This window comes from Manis pentadactyla, chromosome 7 (genome assembly GCF_030020395.1).
Source record: "Manis pentadactyla isolate mManPen7 chromosome 7, mManPen7.hap1, whole genome shotgun sequence".
NCBI classification, from domain to species: domain Eukaryota; kingdom Metazoa; phylum Chordata; class Mammalia; order Pholidota; family Manidae; genus Manis; species Manis pentadactyla.
Window position 1 is genome coordinate 29,162,953 of NC_080025.1, and position 12,363 is coordinate 29,175,315.

Below are 12,363 nucleotides of genomic sequence, written 5' to 3' on the forward strand. Positions count from 1 at the left end.
ACCTCTGCTACTCACTAACTTACTACACAATCACGTTAGCTGGCTTCACTGGCCAAACTGCTGGACATCCATTACTGGATTCAAGGATACTACCTTGAATTATTGAGAAGAAACCATTTAAATTGCCTAACACGTAGAAGGCACTCAATATATGGTTATTATTATTATTACTGCATGGGATGTCCCCCAAATAACCTGGAAATTATATCTCTCTGATAAATATGATTAGGCATTATTATACCAAATATTTAGTATTTAACTTATATTTAAATATATAACTCCTCTATTAATAATATAATCTTTATTTGTAGTTCTACTTTCAGTAACTCAAAGTGCTTCTACTTTTACAAACACATTTACATTCATAACATTGTGGACTGTAGGTAGCAAGCAAAGTTATGATTTCTAATTTGCAGATAAATATTCTTGGGCAAGAATAAGATAAATAACTTCTCTCAAAGTCAGTGCAGTGCCTGGAATGTCAATCTAGATCTCTCAGTCCTTTTGCAGTTCAAGTAGAAGTCAAATCTTATTTCTTGGGGCATTCTAGCTTTCCTCAATTTTTTTTTCTATTTCTGATCCTAATATATGTGAGGCCAGGGGGAAAGAGCCAAGATTCAACACCAATTTATAAGGTTACCTTTTGGTTTTGTTCAACAAATAGAGACGTCAGAAAGGTGCACAAGCCTGGCACCAAACAGCCTTGGGTGATAAATCCAAGCTTTAATTCAGCACAGCAGATAATGTTGTCTCCAGCATTCTATTTCCAGCTGGGAATCTTTGGCAGGAAAACCTGTTTCATGGTAGAAAGTAGGTCAAACGTTAGAAATAAATATAATTCGAGAAAGTTCTTTCTGGAGGGATGCCTTTTAAAATTTATCTTACTTGAAAGCATTTATGGTGCTCAGGTCAGAAGAAATGTTCAGAACAAATTAATTCAGTATTTAAAAGTGGTTAGTGATCAACCGCTCCACTTAAAAAAAAAAACATAGTCTTGCAAAATCAGGTCAAATGGCTTAGATCTCTGAATCTAATTTATGCCCAAATTTACAATCTTTTACTTGTTTGTTTTTATTGAGGTACAAATTGACACACGTTATATCAGTTTCATGTATACAAGATACTGATTTGATATTTGTATATATTGTGAAATGATCACCACAGTAAGTCTAGTTAACAACAACCATCCCCACAGTAGTTAACATACATTTTTCTTGTGATGAGAACCTTAAAGATCTACTCTCTTAGCAACTTTCATATATACAATAAAGTATTATTAACTATAGTCACCATATTGTATATTACACCTTGCCATGACTTACGTATTCTGTAAGTTTGTACATTTTGACCCCTTCACCTATTTTGCCCACCTCCCCATCCCCACCTCTAGCAACCACCAATCTGTTCTCTGTATCTAAGTACAAGTTCCTTTTTCAGTAGGTTACACATATGAGATCATAAGGTATTTGACTTTTTTGTCTGATTTGGTTTACTTAGCATATTGCCCTTAAGGTTCATCCATATGGCAAGATTTCCTTCTTTTGTATGACTGAATAATATTCCATTATATATATGTAATATACATACACACACACTATTTTTATCCATTCACCCATTGATGGACACTTAGGTTGCTTCCATGTTTTGGCTATTGTAAATAATGCTGCAGTGAACATGAGAGTGCATGTATCTTTTTGCATCAGTGCTTTGATTTTCTTTGGGTAAACATCCATGAGTGGAATTGCTGAATCATATGGTAAGTAGTCCATTTTTAATTTTTTGAGGAGCCTCCAAAAATTTACATTCCCATCAACAGTGCCCAAAGGATTCCCTTTTCTCCACATCCTTGTCAACACTTGTTATATCTCATCTTTTTATTAATATCCATTCTATATTTGTTATAAATTAATTCACCATATATGTGCAGGTTTATTTCTGGGTGCTCTATTCTGTTCTGTTGACCTATGTGTTTGTTTTTATACCAATACCATACTGTTTTGATTACTACAGCTTTGTAGTATAGTTTGAAGTCAGGAATTGTGACGTCTCCAGCTTTGTTCTTTTTTTTCAAGATTGCTTTGTCTCTCCAGTGTCTTCTGTGCCTCGACACAAATTTTAGGTTTGTTCTATGTGAAAAATACCACTGGAATTTTGATAGAGATTGCACTGAAATCTATGGATAGTTTTGGGTAGTATGGATATTTTAACAATATTAATTCTTCCAATCCAAGAGTATGGAATAAGTTTCCATTTATTAATGTCTTTCTTCCATCTCATGCACCAGTGTCCTTTTTTCTTTTTCGGTTTTAGAGATATACATATTTTTAATTTTGGTATAATTTACAGTCACTTAAATAATATTGTGGTTACTAGATTACCCCCATGATCAAGTCCTTACCAAATACCCCATTACAGTTACTGTCTATCAGCATAGTAAGATGCTATAAAGTCACTGCTTGTCTTCTCTGTGCTATACTGCCTTCCCCATGCCCCCCACCACATTATGTGTGCTAATCATATTGCCTCTTATTCCCCCTTACTCTTCCCTTCCCCAACCCTCTCCAGTCCCTTTCCCTTGGTAATTGTTAGTCCATTCTTGGGTTCTGTGAGTCTGCTGCTGTTTTGTTCCGTTCCTTCAGTTTTGCTTTGTTCTTATACTCCACAGATGAGTGAAATCATTTGATACTGGTCTTTCTCCGCCTGGCTTATTTCATAGAGCATAATACCCTCTAGCTCTACCCATGTTGTAGGTTTTGTTTTCTTCTTATGGCTGAATAATATACCATTGTGTATATGTACCACCTCTTCTTTATCCATTCATCTACTGATGGACACTTAGGTTGCTTCCATTTCTTGGCTATTGTAAATAGTGCTGCGATAAACATAGGGGTGCATGTGTCTTTTTCAAATTGGGCTGCTGCATTCTTAGGGTAAATTCCTAGAAGTGGAATTCCTGGGTCAAATGGTACTCCTATTTTTCATTTTTTGAGGTACCTCCATGTTGCTTTCCACAATGGGTGAACTCCACCAGTGTCTTATAGTTTTCATTGCACAGGTCTTTCACCGTCTTGGTCTTTCATCACTCTTTTTGATGCAACTGTAAATGCAATTGCATTTTCTTACTTTCTGACAGTTTATTAGGGTATAGAAATGCAAAAAATTTTTGTATATTGACTCTGTACCCTGCAACTTTACTGAACTCATTTATTAGCTCTAACAGTTTTTAATAGAGTCTTTAAGGTTATTTCTACATGGTATCATGTCATCTGCAAATAGTGACGGTTCTACTTCCTCCTTTCCTATTTGCTTTTTTTTCTTTATTGCCCCATTGCTCTGGCTAAGATTTTCAATACTATGTTGAATGACAGTGGTGAAAATGGGCATTCTCGTCTTGCTCCTGAACTTAGACGAAAACCTTTCAGCTTTTCACAATTGAGTGTGATGTTAGCTGCAGGCCTGTCGTATGTGCCTTTAATATTGTGAGGTGCATTCCCTCTATACACATGTTTTAAGAGTTTTTATCATAAGTAGATATTGAATTCTGCCAAATGCTCTTTTGACATCTATTGAAATGATCATAAAATCTTTAACCTTCATTTAATGTAGTATATCAACTGATTTGCAGATGTCGAACCATCCTGGTATCCTTGAATAAATCCTCCTTGATTGTTGCATATAATCCTTTCAGTGTAACATTGAATTCAGTTTGCCGATATTTTGTTGACAATTCTGTGTGTATATTCATCAGGAATACTGGTCTGTAATTTTTGTTTCTTGTGGCATCCTTCTCTGGTTTTGGTAGCAGGGTAAGACTGGCCTTATAAAATGAGTCTGAAAGTACTCCCTCCTCTTCTATTTTTGGAAGCATTTGAGAAGGATTGGTATTAATTTGAATGTTTGGTAGAATTTACCACTGAAGCTGTCTGGTCCTAGATTTTTGTTTGTTGGGAGTGTTTTGATATCAGTTCAACATTATTAATAGTAATCAATCTGTTCATATTTTCTATTTCTTCCAGATTCAGTCTCACAAGATTGTATGTTTCTAGGAATTTATTCATTTCTTCTAGGTTGTTCCATTTTTAAGCCTGTAACTTTTCACAGTAGTCTTTTATGATTCTTTGTATTTATGAGGTACTGGCTGTAACTTCTGTTTCTGATTATATTTATTGGGCCCTCTGCTTTTTTTTTCTTGGTGAGTCTGGCTAAAGGTTTATCAATTTTATCTTTTCAAAGAACCAGCTCTTAGTTTCACAAGACTATTTAGTCTTTATTTCACTTATTTCTGTTCTGATTTGACAATTTTCTGTAGATTTCAGATTTCTTTCTCTTTATACTTTGTGTTTCTGTGTTTTTGATTTGTCATTACTATGAGGCTTATATAAAATACCATTTATAATAGTTTAAGCTATAACAAGTTTGATTACATTCTACAGCTCTACATTTTTACAGTCACACCTTATTTCTCACATCACAATTTAACTTACCTGTGTATGCCTTAATTATTGTAGTTATAGTTTTACTACTTTTGCCTTTTAACCTTCATACTAGCTTTATGAGTGATAACCTACAACCTTTACAACAGTAGACTTATGAATTTTACTATACATTTACCTTTACCAGTGAGATTTATACTTTCATGTTTTCCTATTAGGAATTCATGCTCTTTCATTTCAGCTTAAAGGAGTCCCTTTAGCATTTCTAGAAAGGCAGCTCTAATGGCGATAAACTCCTTTAGCTTTTACCTGTATGGGAAACTATTTTCCCTTCAATTCCGAATGATGCCTTTGCCGGTTAGAATATTCTTGGTTGGCAGTTTTTTCTTTTAATACTTTGAATATATTCACCCACTCCCTTCTGGTCTGTGAAATTTCTGCAGAAAAAAACTGCTGAAAGTCTTACTGTGGTTCTGTGCGAGTTGGGTTTTTGTTTGTTTCTGCTTTTAAGAGTTTCTCCTTTAACTTTTGACACATTAATTATAACGTGTCCTGGTGTGGGTCTCTTTGGGCTCATCTTATTTGGAACTTTCTTGGCGTCATGTATCTGAATATCTATTTTTTCCTCAGGTTAGGGAAATTTCTAGCCATCATTTATTCAAATAAGTTTTCTTTCCACTTATCTCTCCCTTCTTTTCCTCCTGGGACTCCGTTAATGTGTACATTGGTTCCCTTGATGATGTCCTATAAGTCCTGTAAGCTATCTTCACTCTTTTTCATCATTTTTTTTCTTTTTACTGTCTGATTAGGTGAGTTCCACTATTCAGTCTTCAAGTTCACTGATCCTTTCTTCTGCTTCATGATTTCTATTTGGTACTAACATTCTCTCTTTGTTGAAATTCAACTTTACTCACTTAGTATCCCAAGCTCAGGGAGCATCTTCAACTGCAGTTTTGAAGTGTCAGGTAAATCACTTATCTCTGTTGCATTAACACCTTTTTTCTAAGGTTTTATCTTGTTCTTTCATTTAAAACATATTCCTGTTTCTTCATTTTCCTTGATACTCTATGTTGGTTTCTATGCATTAGATAAAAGAGCCACCTCTCCCACTCTTGAAGTAGTGGCTGCATGGAGGAGATGAACCTTATCATTAAACTCTGCCCTAGCTCAACCTTTGTGATTGTCTAATCAGCCTACTTTATTTTTAGTGGCTCTCAGTAGTCAAGGATGTGCCAAAGCCTGTCAGCATCCAAAAGGGGAGGATCTCAGTCAACACAATTAGATTCAGGCTAACTAGAAGTTAGACCCTCAAGTTAGTGACTTTTAAAGTATTTGAATATAACTTTCTGAATTTACATTCTTAATTGATTAACAATCTCTTAATGTGACTCCAAATTTCATCTACAATTGGCAGAAACTTTTCAAGTGTGAACCCATAAAGTAGTAAGTTCCATCTACGGCTTTAATGAACTAAGTTCACCTAGCTGCATAAACTAAAGGAAGAGGAGACTGGGTAGGATAGAATGTTATACCTTGTTATGGGACTGAAGTATCTGTATGATGACTCTGGTCTTAGAGTGATAGTTCTTGATAGAGAGCACGCTACATAAACAACAAATATGTTCATCAGTGAAGTGACATATCCAATGGCTTTGTAATATAATTCAAATCAGAGTTAAATTGCACTGTGGATAAGCATAATAAAACAACATGTTTTAAAGTTCACTGTTTTACTGTGCTCTAAAAATGTTCCATTTATAACATACACATAAAACGGTACTATTGTTTTAGTGTCTTAGAAAACTAAATATATTTAGTCATCTTTTGGTATTAGGAGACTGTTATTCGGGGACCAATTCTTGAGGAGGAAATAAGAATTTCATGTATTTTAGCTTTTAATCTCAAACACATTAATTATAGGAAAAAATGGAGATTGTATTGTTGTCTATAGCTTAAAGTAGTTCATAGACTGTCTTATCCAACATTCTCATTTTACAAATTAAGAACCTACCTCATATTTAAAGTCTATATCATATTTACTCTATTATGCAGAGCTGAAATTCTCAGCTGTCTCTTGCTATCTGTAGTGTCACCTTCAGTGGCATATATTTATTTTTCTCTGAAGGCCACCTGGGTTAGGCACAATGCCATTGCTCAAAGTTCACAGTTAAAGATGGTAACACCAACTTTAGCCATCTTGAAAATACTTGCCAATAATCACATCATACAGAACCATACACAATCTTACTGGAAGAGCTGGAGAAAAACCCCAATAAATGCTACAAACAGGATTCACAAGTTACAAATGGCATCTTTATTTTTGAGGTACAGAGGCATTACTTACAATGGTGCTATCTGAACAGTTATCAGGTTTTGCATGCTTGCTTTTAAAATTTAGGTAGCTATTATCCATATAAACTTCAGAAAAGTATGTGGAAAAGCACATCGACAATCAGAGGCCTCTATTTTCAGTTCTTTTTTCAAGTACCTGCAGTCTCAAGAATCTGCAGAAACCTGAAATACATTGAACTTAGTGCAGTAACAGATGACATCTTCTCTTATTTAGTCCCATGATTGGGCTTTATTTTAAAAGAGAAATAAAATTAGCGTTGGAGCATATATAATACAGTGCCAGATTCTTACCTCCTAATGTTTGCAGTATCTTCAGCATGTGGATCATTACACAAAGGGTGGCTATGATCAGGCATGCTTCTGCAGAGTCCACCTCTTTTTCAAAATTAAAGAGCAGCCCTCTGATTCATTACATGGGAAATGTCCTAGTGTTCCCCTTTTGGGTTTTCTTATGGTTCTGTCATAACATTTCCAATAAGAAAGAGAACATACTTGGGAAGGAGTTGTGAGGAAAATGTCTTTACATCAGAATCACAGTCCTGCAAATGCTACAAGAGCTGTGATGGCTGCAGTGGAGGGACCACGGCACAGAGTCTCCAACATAGATGCAAGATTGCTCTAAAATAGGTCCAGTGCATAGTTGTATTTTTCCTATCATCCATAGACATCAATTTATGCCTAGTGATGTATAATCAGGTCTTTTTAGGCAACTGCCTATATATTTATTTGCCTTTCAGGACAGCAAAAAATGGAGGAACTTGGAAGTCTGCTTGGCCCAAGTAAGCAAGCATTGAATATCTGTGGTTCTGAATCTTAAGGTTCTAGAAAATTACTGAAGTGGCTCTTTTAACAAGTTGCAGGAAAGATAAAGATTGTTCTGGATCTGTCATTTTCTGCTTTAATTCTTTGTTAACTTTATAGATCTCTGCTTTAAAAAATTAAAGCTTTTGTGAAAGCATGTTTTTCTGGAAAATATGATTCTTTGAAACCTACATGAGAGGAAAGCTGGCTTCGGTCTTACGTGAAAGCTCTCTAGAGGGCTGGCCTTTGCGCATTAGTTTTAGTCTCAACCTTAATGGGATTTCTGTTGTTTTCCTTCATGTTCTTCCTATCAGAACGCGTATCAGTCTGTAATTCTGTCTGGTAAGAACCCTATTTGGATGGTTAAGTTAAAACCCACTTTAGCTAACCATAACCTTTTGAGATCTCTTAGACTGATAAAATAAAACTGCTCTAAGTAGAGGACTTAGTAAAGAAAATAATCTAAATGTAAGTGTAGGTAAACAGTGAGGTCTGCTTGATATTTGTCAAGGAGAGTTTGTAGGTTAATTACTACATTTCCTTTGGGATTACTTTTTAAAGTTGAGGAAGTCATATTTTCCCCAATTTTTAGTGTCTGGGTAATACTTTTGGAAGAAAAATACATCTTATCAACTTGATGGCTGCAGCTTAGGGAAACTACAAGGAGGAAAATAACTAGCTCTTACCGCAACTCGCCTCAGATCCTCCCATTTCGGGGCAGATCCAGAAATAAAAGTTGTATAGGCCATGTAGCATTGAAATACGCTTTTCACTTCCACAGAAAGAGGAACCCTGGGCAAAGAATGGAGTACCAAAGATGGGAACGGATGATTGATTTAGAGATCGTCATACTTATTTAGTGCACTTAATAGAACCCCTAATGTCCTCTTGAAAAACATCCTTCCCCCACTATTAAGCCATATGGTTAGGTGATGTTGAGACAACTAGCCTAATCTGAGGGATGGGCCTGGAGCTCAGATCTAATCAATCATAGTGATATGAAGAAATACAAATGTTAATGCTAAAAATAATTTTTAAAATACTAAAGATGAAGTTCAGCATAAAATAAAAACATTCTATTATTTAAAAAGATATATAGCATTTAATAATTATGACTTATATAAAATAGCTTCTACATACATGAAGAAAAAATTGACAAAACTAAAGAGATAAAATGATGGCCACTGTAATGAGAGATTTCAATACATCTCTCTCAATTATTGATAGATCAAGCAGAAAAAAGTTATCAAGCATTATATTTATAAACTCTACAGACATTTAGGGTGTCTAATATTTTTAGAACTGCATTAAGGAATAACTGACAAATATAATGGTGAGATATTTAAAATTTCCAATGTGATGGTTTGATATGCATATACAATGTAAACGGATTCCTCCTATTGAGTTAATTAACCCATCTATCACTTCACATACGTACCTCTTTTATTGGGCTGAGAACATTTAAGAGCTACTCTCTTAGCCAATTTCTGTAATACAGTGTTATCAATTACTATGTTATACATTAGATCCTCAGAAATTATCCAACTTGAAAATGAAAGCCTGTACCCTTTTACCAATCTCTCCCTATGTGCTTCACCTCAATCTCTGGCCCTGGCAACCACCTTACTACTTTGTTTCTTTGAGTTTGACTGTTTTTTTTTTAAAGATTCCAGTTGTAAGTGATACCATGCAATATTTATCTTTGGCTTATTTCACTCAGCAAAATGTTCTACAGGTTGATCCATGTAGTCATAAATGACAGGATTTCCTTCTTTTTTAAAGACTTAATAATATTCCATTGTATAGGGAAGTCATATACACTACATTTTCTTTATCCATTTATCCATCAAGGGACACTTAGGTTGTTTACATAACAGGGCTATTGTGAATAACTGATACTTTTCAAGGGCACACAAATATTTATCAAAATCATAAATTACTTGACTAATAAAGAAAGCCTTGACACACTGCCAAAAAAAATCCCACAAAAAAACAGTTGTACAAATTATGATCTCTGATGACAATACAATTAAGTTAGAAGTTAATAACAAAAAAATATATTCTTCAGATTTGGAAATTTAAGAAAACAGATTACTAAAAAAATCTTTTGGGTTTAAGGAAGAAACTATAATGAACTTTTAAAAATATTAGAAATAAATTATGTTGGAAACACTAAATAAGCCAATGGATACAACAAAAGCACTGGACATTAATATTGGAATAAACCCAAAGAAATAAGAAGGAAAGAGACAATAAAAACAAAAGTGCAAAGAATGAAATAGAAAAGATGAAACAGAGAAGATCAACAAAGGCAAAAGCTGGTTCTGTTTGTGTGTGGTGGGTGGCTGGGGGCAGGGGAGACTAATATAATAGGCAAAGCTGTGGTAAAATTTATAGATAAAAAAAGAAGACAAAAATGATTTATGTACTGAATGAAGAAGAAAAATACCTATGGGAAAAAAAGATATAAGAATAAAAAAAGAATACAACAAATAACTAAATGCAACAGCTCTTAAGACGTAGACAGAACAGAGAAATTACTAAAAATATATTTTACCGGAAATCACTCTATAAGAGACAAAAAGCCTGTATGGTCCTATGACTGTTAAAGAAATTGAAGCTGTAGTTTAAAATCTCTAAAATCAAAAACAAGCACATACACAAAGCCACACACCAAACAGAATTTTTTAAACCATCGGTTGTAAATGGTTCTATAGGTAACTTCTTCCACATGTTCAAGCAACAAATAATCCCATCTTTATGAAGTCTTTCAAAGACATTAAAAGAAGGAAATAGTTCTCAACTAATACAACAAAGCCAAACTAATAATTGTACCAAAACTATTAATGTAATTTGCCACATTAAAAAAAAGTGAAAAATTATAATCATCTCAGATGCAGAGAGCATGTCGATGGAAATGTCTTTTCACAGTTAAGAAATACAAGTCATGGTACATTACAAATAGAAGAGAATTACCTTTACTCAATAAAGAGTACCTTTAAAAGAAAAATGACATCTTTAATGGGAAAATAGAATAATTTTCTTTTAAGTGACAAATGATCATACAATGACCACATTTCTTAACATCACATTTGATGTCTCTGTGTGTACAATAAGAAAATAAAGAGTAAATTGTACATATAAGGATTGGAAAGCAGGAAACAACTGTCTTTATTTAAAATAATGTTATTACTTATATAGAAACCCCAATAGCACTACAGAAAATAATTAAAAATACTAGTGGAATTTAGTAATATGATTAGATAGAAGATTAATATACAAATGTCAATTGTTTTTTCATACCATAGCAAAATACTAGAAAACATAATGACAGTATTTCTAGTATCAGAAAATATCAAAATACCTATAAATACAAATGAACATAAAAAAATATACATTTATAAATAAGCATCATATTATCAGTATTCCATGTTTTATATTCTCTAAGGCTGGTTATATGGCTCTTCTGGAGATTATGAGAGCTACATAATAACTATTTATACATTCCTTTCTGCTTTAATTTAGCCATAGTTAGTTTTTGTTGCATGCCACTAGAGAATATGACTTATAAAAGTATAAATTAAAAGTTTACTTTTATGACATTTGATAGCATAGTTATCTTGGATTTTTTATTATTTACGACAGATTGTGGAAGAAAAGTTCCTAGGTCAAAGGTTTTGAACTTATTTATTTTTTTTTGAGAGGGCATATCTTATATTTATTGGTCAAATGGTTGTTAACAACAATAAAATTCTGTATAGGGGACTCAATGCACAATCATTAATCAACCCCAAGCCTAATTCTCAACAGTTTCCAATCTTCTGAAGTATAATGAACAAGTTCTTACATGGTGAACAAATTCCTACATAGTGAATAAGTTACATGGTGAGCAGTACAAGGGCAGTCATCACAGAAGCTTTCGGTTTTGTTCATGCATTATGAACTATAAACAGTCAGTTCAAATATGAATATTCATTTGATTTTTATACTTGATTTATATGTGGATACCACATTTCTCTCTTTATTATGATGATTTTTAATAAAATGCTGAAGTGGTAGGTAGATGCAAGATAAAGGTAGAAAACATAGTTTAGTGTTGTAAGAGAGCAAATGTAGATGATCAGGTGTGTGCCTGTAGACTATGTGTTAATCCAAGCTAGACCAGGGCAATAAAACATCCACGGATGCAGAAGATTTCTCTCAAAACGGGGGGAGAGGTTCTAAGCCTCACCTCTGTTGATCCCCAATTTCTCACCTGATGGCCCCCCTGCGACTGTGCCTGTCTTAGGTTGTTCCTCCCTTGAGGAATCTTACCCGTCTCTGGCTAACCAGTCATCTTCCGGGGCCATACAGGGAGATGTAAAGTTGGTAAGTGAGAAAGAAGACATACTGTTTGAAAAGGTTAGCTTTTTACTTCTTTGCAGATTTATGCCCTGTGGCTTCTATGCCCAGCATTTGTCTTGGGGTATCTTTAGCACTTGGAGGAATTATGATACTTGATAAATTCGATATGAGGCACAAATTCTATTTAAGGGTTGTAATTAGGAAGGAAAAAGAAAAGCTATAGAGGTAGCAGATGGAAGAAAACATGGGAAAATTGATTATTTCTTTGACATATCTTCTTGTAGAGTAATTTAAGCATGTATAGGTTTTAAACTACTAATTAAATTGCACACACACATTAACATAATAGGAATACATTTACATAACCAAAGAAGATCTATAATTACCAGCCATCTCCACTGAGGCCAAGAAAACCAGTTAGGCACCCTAGGCA